Raw genomic sequence first — 14,437 nt, forward strand, 5'->3', positions numbered from 1 at the left:
TCTAGATGTGAAATCTGCTTTTCTCAATGGGGAATTGCAAGAAACAGTTTATGTCGAGCAACCGGAAGGGTTTGTAAAAGAAACTGGGAAACATTTGGTGTACAAGCTAAGGAAGGCGCTTTATGGACTCAAGCAGGCGCCCCGCGCTTGGTATGCACGGCTGAATAAATATTTGGAGAGTTTGGGTTTTGAAAAATGCCCACACGAGCATGCCGTTTATACTAAACGTGAAGGGGATGAAGCTTTGGTGATTGGAGTCTATGTCGATGATTTGTTAATCACTGGTATGAACGCTACAATTATAGAAAAATTCAAGGTTCAAATGAGTCAAGAATTTGACATGAGCAATCTGGGTTTGTTATCACACTATCTTGGCATTGAAGTCAGTCAAAATGGAGAGTACATTGAACTTAGGCAATCTGCCTACGCTAAGACGCTACTCGAGAGAGCAGGTATGATTGATTGTAATGCAGCCAGGTACCCGATGGAAACAAAATTGACGTTGCACAAGGATAGCAAAGGGAAACCAGTGAATGCAACACAGTTTAAGAGCTTAGTCGGGGGTTTAAGGTATTTAGTACACACACGCCCTGACATAGCATATGCTGTTGGGGTTGTGAGTCGATACATGGAGCGTCCAACTGCTCTACATCATAATGCTGTTAAACGGATATTACGTTATGTTAAAGGCACTGTGGGGTATGGTCTGGTATACACAAAGAGGGCTGGAAATAACCTGTTATCAGGATACTCGGATAGTGATTTAGATGGGAATATAGAAGACCGGAGGAGTACCAGTGGCATGGCATTTTATCTTGATGAGAACCTTATAACTTGGGTGTCACAAAAGCAGCGTTGTGTGGCTTTGTCATCGTGTGAAGCTGAGTTTATGGCAGCAACAGCTGCAGCTTGCCAGGCAGTTTGGTTGAGGAACTTGCTTGGGAAAATTACAGACTTAAAACTAGGTGTAGTCACAATTTATGTGGACAACAGAAGTGCTATTGATTTAGCAAGAAATCCGGTATTTCATGGACGTAGCAAGTATATCGACATACGCTATCATTTCATTCGAGAGTGTGTAGAACGGGGTGATATCGAGGTTAAACATGTGAAGACTGAGGAGCAAAGAGCAGACATTCTTACAAAGCCAATGTCCACGGTTAAATTTGAAAGAATGCGAACGTTGCTTGGCCTGAAGGATCTGCAGTAACCAGCTTAGATTACGGGGGAGTGTTGAAACTATATTTAATCTAAGCTAGTATTTTTGTTTATTAGGAAAATAAATAGCTGGCTAACATGTTTGTTGCGGGCTGAACTAGTCTCTGTTTAGTTGGAGAGTTTGTAGGAGAGTCCTTTCTTATCTGGAGTAGTAGAGCATTATTAGGAAGTGGTAGTTTATCAGTTTTCTCTTTATCATCTGTAACTTTGAGTCTATCAGTTTAGTTGCAAATACAGTGAGTTTATTTTTGCCTGCACGATCTCTAATTTCATTCACATATATCTATACATATAAGTGTCTGGTTTACATTTGGATCCTACAACACAGACATTGAATGTCGTTAATGGTCGTCCTACATTTCTCAGTGTCTTCTTTCTCAACGCGCTTTAGGAATTTTTGAGCATGACTTGCAACCCGATATGGAGTCCTGGAAGGCACGAGACACTTGGCTATGTTCCTCCAATCTCCTTTCTCGCATATTTCTAACCCCTGCATAGACCACCTGTCATATTTTCCCGACAAAAAATTGCATTTAAGCTAACAAGACGTTTACATGTTTTTGGGATAATAATAAATTGGCAACGATGATTAAAGGTGGTATTTATAAGATACTTGATTGTTCTTAATTTCTTCCTAAGCGACACCTGTGTTCTTCCAAACTCCATATTCTGGCTGGTTTCCTAGGCCTTGTAGTATACTGTTCAGCCTGCTCTTTTGCTTTCTCCTCCAACATGCTATCCTCAATGATAATATCTTTAAAATCACCATTTTCCTCCATGTTGATGTCTTCAAATTCGCCGTTGGTAGACTTGATCCAGTCTTATTCCTCCATCAAAACCTGATGATCAAGTTTAATGGATGCCATGGTTTTCCAAGGCATCACTTGAGCCACCCTCTGAAAAAATGCTACAGAACCGTAGTCTTCAAATTTTTCCATAATATCTTCATATAACTTATTATCCTTGAAAGTCCATCCATCACTAGTATACACATCATTTTCATTTGTTTGTTGAGGGAAGGTACAGAACAATCCTTCCATAGGACTGACTGTCTTTCTCTCTTTTTTTTTTCTTCAGAAAGAGATGTGGACTAATAAGGATAGAGTGACACTATATAGGGGATTGCAGAAGCTTTTTTCAACAAAGAAATTAATGAGGAAATCCATGAGATAGAGTAGATGAGATACAAGCCTTCTCTAGGATACTTTAAAAAATTACTTCTACAGATAAATAAATTGCTGAAACGTCACCACCGTATTACAGATAAAATTTATAATTTTTTTATACCACTTTCATTTTAAAAATAATTTTTTTTCTTGTAACTGAAAATAAATTATAAAATTTAATTGCTTTAACTATTCATATTATTTACTTTTCTTCTGTTAAATACAGACACTTCACTTTAATTATCATGACTTTCATCTTCTTTTATCCATTAGAACTTTATTTTATTTTCTTACCAAGTAAGGCAAAAAAAAGAATTTTATATCTCTTATATGAAGTATGTAATGGTTCTTATGTGTGGTATGTGGTTGGACGATTTTGCATAGTTTTATGATTTTCCAGTTTTCTTGCATAGCTTTGCATTGAGAAGTGTTGCACACAGTGCAGCAAACAAACAGTAAATTCTTCAAACGAGTCGAGCCCGTTAAATAATCTAGCTGAAAATGATATTCAAACTCGACTAGGCTAGGCTGGTTTACTCATTCGAACTTGTTTTCATATTCAAGACAGTACCTTTGGGAAAACGAGCCGACACGAGCACCGCCAAGTTCTCTTAATCGAGCTCATTCTGAGTTGAATAAATAAACATATATAGTAAAAGAATTATTTTCTTGGCCATGCAGTGATGATATGATGCTCTTATTAGGTACCATGCATGATGCATGAATTCAATTAGATCAAATTTTATTGAGAGAAAATAAGAACAAACAAATATGGAAGAAATATGTTCACCATAGCTTAATCAAATCAAAGAAACATTACTATCATAGCCTGATTATTATCAGGGAATTATTATTGGTTCATATAGTTGTTTATTAGACAACGGAGAAACATTAAAAGTCGAGGCATCCATATAGATTGGCCCCAATATTTATTTGTAAGTTGGTGCACATAACCTGCTTAATATATATGCTAGAGGACTAGACCAAAGACACTGAGGCCCCATACATGCATGGGCTAGAGTAGCAACACAAACATTGAATGTCATTAATGGTCGTCCTACGTTTCTCAGTGTCTTCTTTCTCAACGGGCTTTAGGAATTTTTGAGCATGACTTGCAACCTGAGATGGAGTCCTGGAAGGCACAAAATACTTGGCTATCTTCCTCCAATCTCCTTTCCCGCATATTTCTAACCCCAGCATAAACCACCTGTCATATTTTCGGGGCAAAAAATTGCATTTAAGCTAACATGACCTTTATATGTTTTTGGGATAATAATAAATTGGCAACGATGATTAAAGGTGGTATTTAGATACTTGATTTTTCTTAATTTCTTACTAAGCGTCACCTGTGTTCTTCCAAAGTCCATATTCAGGCTGGTTTCCTTGGCCTGGTAGTATACTGTTCAGCCTGCTCTTTTGCTTTCTCCTCCACCATGCTATCCTCAATGATAATATCTTCAAAATCACCATTGTCCTCCATGATGATGTCTTCAAATTCGCCGTTGGAAGACTTGATCCAGTCTAATTCCTCCATCAAAACCTGATGATGAAGTTTAATGGATGCAATGGTTTTCCAAGGCATCACTTGAGCCACCCTCTGAAAAAATGATACAGAACCGTAGTCTTCAAATTCTTCCATAATATCTTCATATAACTTATTATCCTTAAAAGTCCATCCATCACTAGTATAGACATCATTTTCATTTGTTTGTTGAGGGAAGGTACAGAACAATCCTTGCATAGGACTGACTGTCTTTCTCTCTCTTTTTTTTCTTCAGAAAGAGATGTGGACTACTATGGATAGAGTGACACTATATAGGGGATTGCAGAAGCTTTTTTCAACAAAGAAATTAATGAGGAAATCCATGAGATAGAGTAGATGAGATACAAGCCTTCTCTAGGATACTTTGAAAAATTACTTCTACAGATAAATAAATTGCTGAAACGTCACCACCGTATTACAGATAAAATTTATAATTTTTTTATACCACTTTCATTTTAAAAATAAAAATTTTTCTTGTAACTGAAAATAAATTATAAAATTTAATTGCTTTAACTATTCATATTATTTACTTGTCTTCTGTTAAATACAGACACTTCACTTCAATTATCATGACTTTCATCTTCTTTTATCCATTAGAACTTTATTTAATTTTCTTCCCAAGTAAGGCAAAAAAAATTTTTTATATCTCTTATATGAAGTATGTAATGGTTCTTATGTGTGGTATGTGGTTGGACCATTTTGCATAGTTTTATGATTTTCCAGTTTTTTTGCATAGCTTTGCATTGAGAAGTGTTGCACACAGTGCAGCAAACAAACAGTAAATTCATCAATCGAGTCGAGCCCGTTAAATAATCTAGCTGAAAATGATATTCAAACTCGACTAGGCTAGGTTGGTTCACTCATTCGAACTTGTTTTCATATTCAAGACAGTCTTTTTAGGAAAACGAGCCGACATGAGCCGAGCCGAGTTCTCTTAAACGCTCATCCTGAGTTGAATAAATAAACATATATAGTAAAAGAATTATTTTCTTGGCCATGCAGTGATGATATGATGCTCTTATTAGGTACCATGCATGAATTCAATTAGATCAAATTTTAATCAGAGAAAATAAGAACTAACAAATGTGGAAGAAATATGTTCACCATAGCTTGATAAAATCAAAGAAACATTATTATCATAGCCTGATCATTATCAGGGAAATATTATTGGTTCATATAGTTGTTTTTTAGACAACGGAGAAACATTAAAAGTTGAGGCATCCACATAGATTGGCCCCAATATTTATTTGTAAGTTGGTGCACATAACCTGCTTAATATATATGCTAGAGGACTAGACGAAAGACACTGAGGCCCCATACATGCATGGGCTAGAGTCGCAACCCCATACATGCATGGGCTAGAGTCGCAACACAGACATTGAATGTCATTAATGGTCGTCCTACGTTTCTCAGTGTCTTCTTTCTCTACGCACTTTAGGAATTTTTGAGCATGACTTGCAACCTGAGATGGAGTCCTGGAAGGCACGAAATACTTGGCTATCTTCCTCCAATCTCCTTTCCCGCATATTTCTAACCCCCGCATGAACCACCTGTCATATTTTCGGGGCAAAAAATTGCATTTAAGCTAACATGACGTTTATACGTTTTTGGGATAATAATAACTTGGCAACGATGCTTAAAGGTGGTATTTAGATACTTGATTTTTCTTAATTTCTTACTAAGCGTCACCTGTGTTCTTCCAAAGTCCATATTCTGGCTGGTTTCCTTGGCCTGGTAGTATACTGTTCAGCCTGCTGTTTTGCTTTCTCCTCCACCATGCTATCCTCAATGATAATATCTTCAAAATCACCATTGTCCTCCATGATGATGTCTTCAAATTCGCCGTTGGAAGACTTGATCCAGTCTAATTCCTCCATCAAAACCTGATGATGAAGTTTAATGGATGCCATGGTTTTCCAAGGCATCACTTGAGCCACCCTCTGAAAAATGATACAGAACCGTAGTCTTCAAATTCTTCCATAATATCTTCATATACCTTATTATCCTTAAAAGTCCATCCATCACTAGTATAGACATCATTTTCATTTGTTTGTTGAGGGAAGGTACAGAACAATCCTTGCATAGGACTGACTGTCTTTCTCTCTCTTTTGTTTCTTCTGAAAGAGATGTGGACTACTATGGATAGAGTGACACTATATAGGGGATTGCAGAAGCTTTTTTCAACAAAGAAATTAATGAGGAAATCCATGAGATAGAGTAGATGAGATACAAGCCTTCTCTAGGATACTTTAAAAAATTACTTCTACAGATAAATAAATTGCTGAAACGTCACCACCGTATTACAGATAAAATTTATAATTTTTTTATACCACTTTCATTTTAAAAATAAATTTTTTTCTTGTAACTGAAAATAAATTATAAAATTTAATTGCTTTAACTATTCATATTATTTACTTGTCTTCTGTTAAATACAGACACTTCACTTCAATTATCATGACTTTCATCTTCTTTTATCCATTAGAACTTTATTTTATTTTCTTACCAAGTAAGGCAAAAAAAAGAATTTTATATCTCTTATATGAAGTATGTAATGGTTCTTATGTGTGGTATGTGGTTGGACGATTTTGCATAGTTTTATGATTTTCCAGTTTTCTTGCATAGCTTTGCATTGAGAAGTGTTGCACACAGTGCAGCAAACAAACAGTAAATTCTTCAAACGAGTCGAGCCCGTTAAATAATCTAGCTGAAAATGATATTCAAACTCGACTAGGCTAGGCTGGTTTACTCATTCGAACTTGTTTTCATATTCAAGACAGTACCTTTGGGAAAACGAGCCGACACGAGCACCGCCAAGTTCTCTTAATCGAGCTCATTCTGAGTTGAATAAATAAACATATATAGTAAAAGAATTATTTTCTTGGCCATGCAGTGATGATATGATGCTCTTATTAGGTACCATGCATGATGCATGAATTCAATTAGATCAAATTTTATTGAGAGAAAATAAGAACAAACAAATATGGAAGAAATATGTTCACCATAGCTTAATCAAATCAAAGAAACATTACTATCATAGCCTGATTATTATCAGGGAATTATTATTGGTTCATATAGTTGTTTATTAGACAACGGAGAAACATTAAAAGTCGAGGCATCCATATAGATTGGCCCCAATATTTATTTGTAAGTTGGTGCACATAACCTGCTTAATATATATGCTAGAGGACTAGACCAAAGACACTGAGGCCCCATACATGCATGGGCTAGAGTAGCAACACAAACATTGAATGTCATTAATGGTCGTCCTACGTTTCTCAGTGTCTTCTTTCTCAACGGGCTTTAGGAATTTTTGAGCGTGACTTGCAACCTGAGATGGAGTCCTGGAAGGCACAAAATACTTGGCTATCTTCCTCCAATCTCCTTTCCCGCATATTTCTAACCCCAGCATAAACCACCTGTCATATTTTCGGGGCAAAAAATTGCATTTAAGCTAACATGACCTTTATATGTTTTTGGGATAATAATAAATTGGCAACGATGATTAAAGGTGGTATTTAGATACTTGATTTTTCTTAATTTCTTACTAAGCGTCACCTGTGTTCTTCCAAAGTCCATATTCAGGCTGGTTTCCTTGGCCTGGTAGTATACTGTTCAGCCTGCTCTTTTGCTTTCTCCTCCACCATGCTATCCTCAATGATAATATCTTCAAAATCACCATTGTCCTCCATGATGATGTCTTCAAATTCGCCGTTGGAAGACTTGATCCAGTCTAATTCCTCCATCAAAACCTGATGATGAAGTTTAATGGATGCAATGGTTTTCCAAGGCATCACTTGAGCCACCCTCTGAAAAAATGATACAGAACCGTAGTCTTCAAATTCTTCCATAATATCTTCATATAACTTATTATCCTTAAAAGTCCATCCATCACTAGTATAGACATCATTTTCATTTGTTTGTTGAGGGAAGGTACAGAACAATCCTTGCATAGGACTGACTGTCTTTCTCTCTCTTTTTTTTCTTCAGAAAGAGATGTGGACTACTATGGATAGAGTGACACTATATAGGGGATTGCAGAAGCTTTTTTCAACAAAGAAATTAATGAGGAAATCCATGAGATAGAGTAGATGAGATACAAGCCTTCTCTAGGATACTTTGAAAAATTACTTCTACAGATAAATAAATTGCTGAAACGTCACCACCGTATTACAGATAAAATTTATAATTTTTTTATACCACTTTCATTTTAAAAATAAAAATTTTTCTTGTAACTGAAAATAAATTATAAAATTTAATTGCTTTAACTATTCATATTATTTACTTGTCTTCTGTTAAATACAGACACTTCACTTCAATTATCATGACTTTCATCTTCTTTTATCCATTAGAACTTTATTTAATTTTCTTCCCAAGTAAGGCAAAAAAAAATTTTTATATCTCTTATATGAAGTATGTAATGGTTCTTATGTGTGGTATGTGGTTGGACCATTTTGCATAGTTTTATGATTTTCCAGTTTTTTTGCATAGCTTTGCATTGAGAAGTGTTGCACACAGTGCAGCAAACAAACAGTAAATTCATCAATCGAGTCGAGCCCGTTAAATAATCTAGCTGAAAATGATATTCAAACTCGACTAGGCTAGGTTGGTTCACTCATTCGAACTTGTTTTCATATTCAAGACAGTCTTTTTAGGAAAACGAGCCGACATGAGCCGAGCCGAGTTCTCTTAAACGCTCATCCTGAGTTGAATAAATAAACATATATAGTAAAAGAATTATTTTCTTGGCCATGCAGTGATGATATGATGCTCTTATTAGGTACCATGCATGAATTCAATTAGATCAAATTTTAATCAGAGAAAATAAGAACTAACAAATGTGGAAGAAATATGTTCACCATAGCTTGATAAAATCAAAGAAACATTATTATCATAGCCTGATCATTATCAGGGAAATATTATTGGTTCATATAGTTGTTTTTTAGACAACGGAGAAACATTAAAAGTTGAGGCATCCACATAGATTGGCCCCAATATTTATTTGTAAGTTGGTGCACATAACCTGCTTAATATATATGCTAGAGGACTAGACGAAAGACACTGAGGCCCCATACATGCATGGGCTAGAGTCGCAACCCCATACATGCATGGGCTAGAGTCGCAACACAGACATTGAATGTCATTAATGGTCGTCCTACGTTTCTCAGTGTCTTCTTTCTCTACGCACTTTAGGAATTTTTGAGCATGACTTGCAACCTGAGATGGAGTCCTGGAAGGCACGACATACTTGGCTATCTTCCTCCAATCTCCTTTCCCGCATATTTCTAACCCCCGCATGAACCACCTGTCATATTTTCGGGGCAAAAAATTGCATTTAAGCTAACATGACGTTTATACGTTTTTGGGATAATAATAACTTGGCAACGATGCTTAAAGGTGGTATTTAGATACTTGATTTTTCTTAATTTCTTACTAAGCGTCACCTGTGTTCTTCCAAAGTCCATATTCTGGCTGGTTTCCTTGGCCTGGTAGTATACTGTTCAGCCTGCTGTTTTGCTTTCTCCTCCACCATGCTATCCTCAATGATAATATCTTCAAAATCACCATTGTCCTCCATGATGATGTCTTCAAATTCGCCGTTGGAAGACTTGATCCAGTCTAATTCCTCCATCAAAACCTGATGATGAAGTTTAATGGATGCCATGGTTTTCCAAGGCATCACTTGAGCCACCCTCTGAAAAAATGATACAGAACCGTAGTCTTCAAATTCTTCCATAATATCTTCATATACCTTATTATCCTTAAAAGTCCATCCATCACTAGTATAGACATCATTTTCATTTGTTTGTTGAGGGAAGGTACAGAACAATCCTTGCATAGGACTGACTGTCTTTCTCTCTCTTTTGTTTCTTCTGAAAGAGATGTGGACTACTATGGATAGAGTGACACTATATAGGGGATTGCAGAAGCTTTTTTCAACAAAGAAATTAATGAGGAAATCCATGAGATAGAGTAGATGAGATACAAGCCTTCTCTAGGATACTTTAAAAAATTACTTCTACAGATAAATAAATTGCTGAAACGTCACCACCGTATTACAGATAAAATTTATAATTTTTTTATACCACTTTCATTTTAAAAATAAATTTTTTTCTTGTAACTGAAAATAAATTATAAAATTTAATTGCTTTAACTATTCATATTATTTACTTGTCTTCTGTTAAATACAGACACTTCACTTCAATTATCATGACTTTCATCTTCTTTTATCCATTAGAACTTTATTTTATTTTCTTACCAAGTAAGGCAAAAAAAAGAATTTTATATCTCTTATATGAAGTATGTAATGGTTCTTATGTGTGGTATGTGGTTGGACGATTTTGCATAGTTTTATGATTTTCCAGTTTTCTTGCATAGCTTTGCATTGACAAGTGTTGCACACAGTGCATCAAACAAACAGTAAATTCTTCAAACGAGTCGAGCCCGTTAAATAATCTAGCTAAAAATGATATTCAAACTCGACTAGGCTAGGCTGGTTTACTCATTCATATGACTAAAATTAATATATCTTAACATCCGTACAGATCGAAAAAATCATTTAAAAATTTAACTTGTTAACCGGGAATATCATTTTATACAGTAATACTTTTACAATGGTTTTCTTGAAACACCATTCTTTAAAGATAAACTAAGACAACGCTTTTTTTATTATAAAACCGTTGTGTAAGCATATCAGCTTTTTTCAATCTAACGACTAATATCTAATCTCATTTCAATCAAGGGTTGTCATTCCGACACTTCAGCAATCGGAGTAAAATGTTTACAACCAATCATGGGGTGCCACCTCATCAGGCGGTGCCCATTGATATTATACAATAACTATTTCAGACAACTATTTTATTCTGTTGTATGAAGGTTTCTAAGACAACCTTTCTAAAAACTGTTGTGTGAATTACGTATACACAACGTATTATCTAAAAGCTTGTATGAGACCAACTAAGACAACACTTTTGTTTTAACATAAAACCATTGTTTAAGATTATCAGCTAATTTTCGATCTAACGACCGATATCAAATCTCATTTCAATGAAGGGCTCTCATTTCGCCACCTCAGCAATCCTTGTGAATGATTTACCACATATCACGTGCTGCCACCTCAGTACGTGGTACCCATTGAAATTCCTCAGAAAACTTTTTTCATTCCGTTGTTTGATGGTTTAGAGGATAACCTTTCTGAAAAACCGTTGTCTGAATTACACAATATAATGTCAAAACCGTTGACTTATATCCCTATATGTTAGCATAGTAACAACGGTCTGTAATCGTTGTGTTAAAGATCTACAACAACACTATATTTAAAAAACCGTTATCTGACACCATGAGAGGATACAACTTGTACAACAGTTTAAAAAAGATGGATATCCGTTGTTTATTCTGGAGCTCACACAACTGTTTTTTCTTCAAAATCAATTCACCGTTGTTTGATTTTTTAGGACGACGGTTTTTTTTTTAATCCTTGTCTGTCAACCGTTGTTTGATTGCAAATTTCTTGTAGTGATAATTTGACAACGATGATTAAAGGTGGTATTTAGATACTTGATTTTTCTTAATTTCTTACTAAGTGTCACCTGTGTTCTTCCAAACTCCATATTCTGGCTGGTTTCCTTAGCGTGGTAGTATACTGTTCAGCCTGCTCTTTTGCTTTCTCCTCCACCATGCTATCCTCAATGATAATATCTTCAAAATCACCATTGTCCTCCATGATGATGTCTTCAAATTCGCCGTTGGAAGACTTGATCCAGTCTACACTACAAGAAAAACATGATCCTACAACCGTTTTTCACCGTTGTTTGATGTCAAAATTTTTGGTCGTCTATTGAGGAGCCGTGTGATTTCGATCAGACAACAGTGCATCGAACCATTACTAGAAGCTACAGACACAACAGGTTCATAACTGTTACCGAAACTGTCATTCAACAACAGGTTGTATAAAAGACTGTATTGTTGGAACAGTTTACCTGCAACGGTTTTCCTCAAGAAGACAACGGTGTATTACTGTCAACTAAGAGTGCAAAATTTCTATATATTATTTGTCAAACAACGGGTAGTTTGTTGATTGTTGTTTGAAAGGCTAACCACAATAGGTTTAGGACAATACAGTTATGTTATGATGTCTTAGACAACACCTTGAGCCAGAGTATTGTAAGGAAGTCTTTCAAACATCGGTTTGTGAAATGTATTTCCAATAATGAGTTGTGGTTAACGGCCATTTTAAAGCTCTTTAGACCACATTTTTTGTTTAACTCCTATTGTAGTGCACCCCTTGAGACAACAGCGTCGTATATAATGTTGTTTGAAAGGCTAACCACAACAGTTTTAGGTTAATACTGTTATTTTATGCTGTCTTATACAACAGTTTTAGGTAAATATTGTAAGGAGCTATTTCAAACAATGGTTTGTGATAGTATTTTAATACTAAGTTATGTTAACTGCCATCTTAATGCTCTTTAGACCACATTTTTTGTTTAAAGCATATTGTAGTGTTATCCTTGAGATAACACCATCGTATATTTTGTCGTTATGTGAACATGATAGACACAATATTACCATGTTTTAAAGTGTTGTGAATAGAGCTTTAGTCAACTGTTAAAACAATGTTACAGTGTTGTTCCAATTAGTTTGGTACAATGGCTGTTTTTGATTGAGAACACAATCATCTGTTGTATATAAAATTTTGCATATAAAATCCTGATTTCATCCAAACCACCTGTTTTCTAAAAACTAAATCCCAAAAATGAATCCACCAAAAATGAATCCACCAAACGAACAAACCGAGAACTAACTACCAATCACAAAAAAATCAAAATCCACCAAACCAACAAACCTAGAACTAGCTAGAACAAGAACAAGCCAATATATATAAATTCACCAAACCAACAAACTTAGAACTAGCTAGAACAAGAACAAGCCAATATATATAAATCCACCAAACACATATCAATCCAACAATCCTAGAACAAGCCAATATATATATATATCCACCAAACATCTAATATAAATCCACCAAACACAAACCAATCCAACAATCCTACAACACTAGAACAAGAACCGGGCAATATATATAGATTGAGCACAATATATATAGATTGACCATGCAATCTACTAATAGATTGAGACAAATCTATCAATCTACCGACAATTCTGTTTGGATTGGACCAAAAAGTGCATCACCATGACCAACTGCATAATTTAAAGTTCAAATCCGACTACTAGTTCAAACAAAAGACCACAAATTTGGAACCTAGATTGCATGGCGTTTCATGAAATATTTTGCAAAATCACAGCGGATCTCGTTAATGTCATCATCAGTGTAAACCAAGTTTGATCTGCGCATCCACTGAAAAATAACCCAAAATTTTACATAAGTCATACAATTAAGTACTGTACGAGTAAGAGTATAAGTCAATGGGAAAACCCAAAGTGAAAATCTCACCTTAGCAGCAAACTCAAGTTCTTTGTCCTGAACAATCTCCTTCATATAGCGCATCACAAACAGGCCACAATCCTTGGTTCCTGACTGCACTGGAACTCCCTGGATTAATTAAAAATGCATTACAAAAGCTGTGAATTGGAGAGAAAGAAGCTCTTGTATGTATATTGCAGAGAGATAACTATACAAAACAGATTTGGTGAATGTAAAAAATAAGTCTCTAAACTATGAGTGCAGTAGTGTTTATATACAAGCATTAATCTAACTAACTTCTATCCTTAACAACTAACTGAGATGTAACAAATAATTATTTAATTACAATATCAACTAACTGAGATGTAAGAAATAATTATTTAATTACAATATCCTTAATAGCATAGAAAAAATATGATGAGAATTGATTATTACCGCCATGTTCTCCCACAAAATTTTCTTCTTGACAACCTTGTTGAGATCCTCTTTGTAAATTTTAATGGCACTACAACCAAAATAATACCAGCAAAACCATTAAGCAACTGAAAAATGCGTGGTCTATCAAAGTTCAAGACTCCATACAGATATTTTAGAAGCTGAATCTTACTTGTCGACAACATCCAGCCATTCCACATTAGCGATTCGACGTTTTAGAGGGTCCATGTGGTAGACAACCTCTGCCTCAGGATTTGCAACAGTTAAATTCCAATGGTTCCTACACAAACATGAATGAATTGAAGCCTTGTCATAAAAATTGAAACTTAGAAGCTCCAAAAAAATCAATTTAAAAAGGCATGTGATCCTGTTTAGCTAAAACATTATATGAGAATGTCTAACTAGCTAGCTCTTGGATTAAAACTTACACGTCATTGTAAGGCATAAGAAAGTATTGCCCTTTCTTAGCATTCTTAAATCGTGCAGCGAGTGCACGCGACCTCTGCCCTGCATTACCACAGCCAATGGCACCAATTGTGGTGGGATCTACGAACTTGATCATGTTGGTCATCTTATTTTTTTTGACGTATTCGTTTATGGAGCTACATATAAAAATATGAGAGATTAAAAAAAAATCGTTTCTGGAGCCACAGA

The 14,437-nt window shown here is 35.3% G+C and overlaps 1 long non-coding RNA gene across 1 annotated transcript; it reads right to left on the minus strand.

Annotated features, from left to right (window-relative positions):
• Positions 1-13,413: 13,413 nt before the first annotated feature.
• On the minus strand, positions 13,414-14,083 carry LOC141699939 (uncharacterized). The gene is made up of 3 exons (XR_012566165.1): positions 13,956-14,083; positions 13,784-13,853; positions 13,414-13,477 (listed from the first exon to the last, which is right to left on the minus strand). It is a non-coding gene; the product is annotated as an uncharacterized LOC141699939 (long non-coding RNA).
• Positions 14,084-14,437: the final 354 nt, after the last annotated feature.

The sequence above is a fragment of the Apium graveolens genome, unplaced genomic scaffold (assembly GCF_009905375.1).
Source record: "Apium graveolens cultivar Ventura unplaced genomic scaffold, ASM990537v1 ctg1525, whole genome shotgun sequence".
Lineage (NCBI taxonomy): Eukaryota > Viridiplantae > Streptophyta > Magnoliopsida > Apiales > Apiaceae > Apium > Apium graveolens.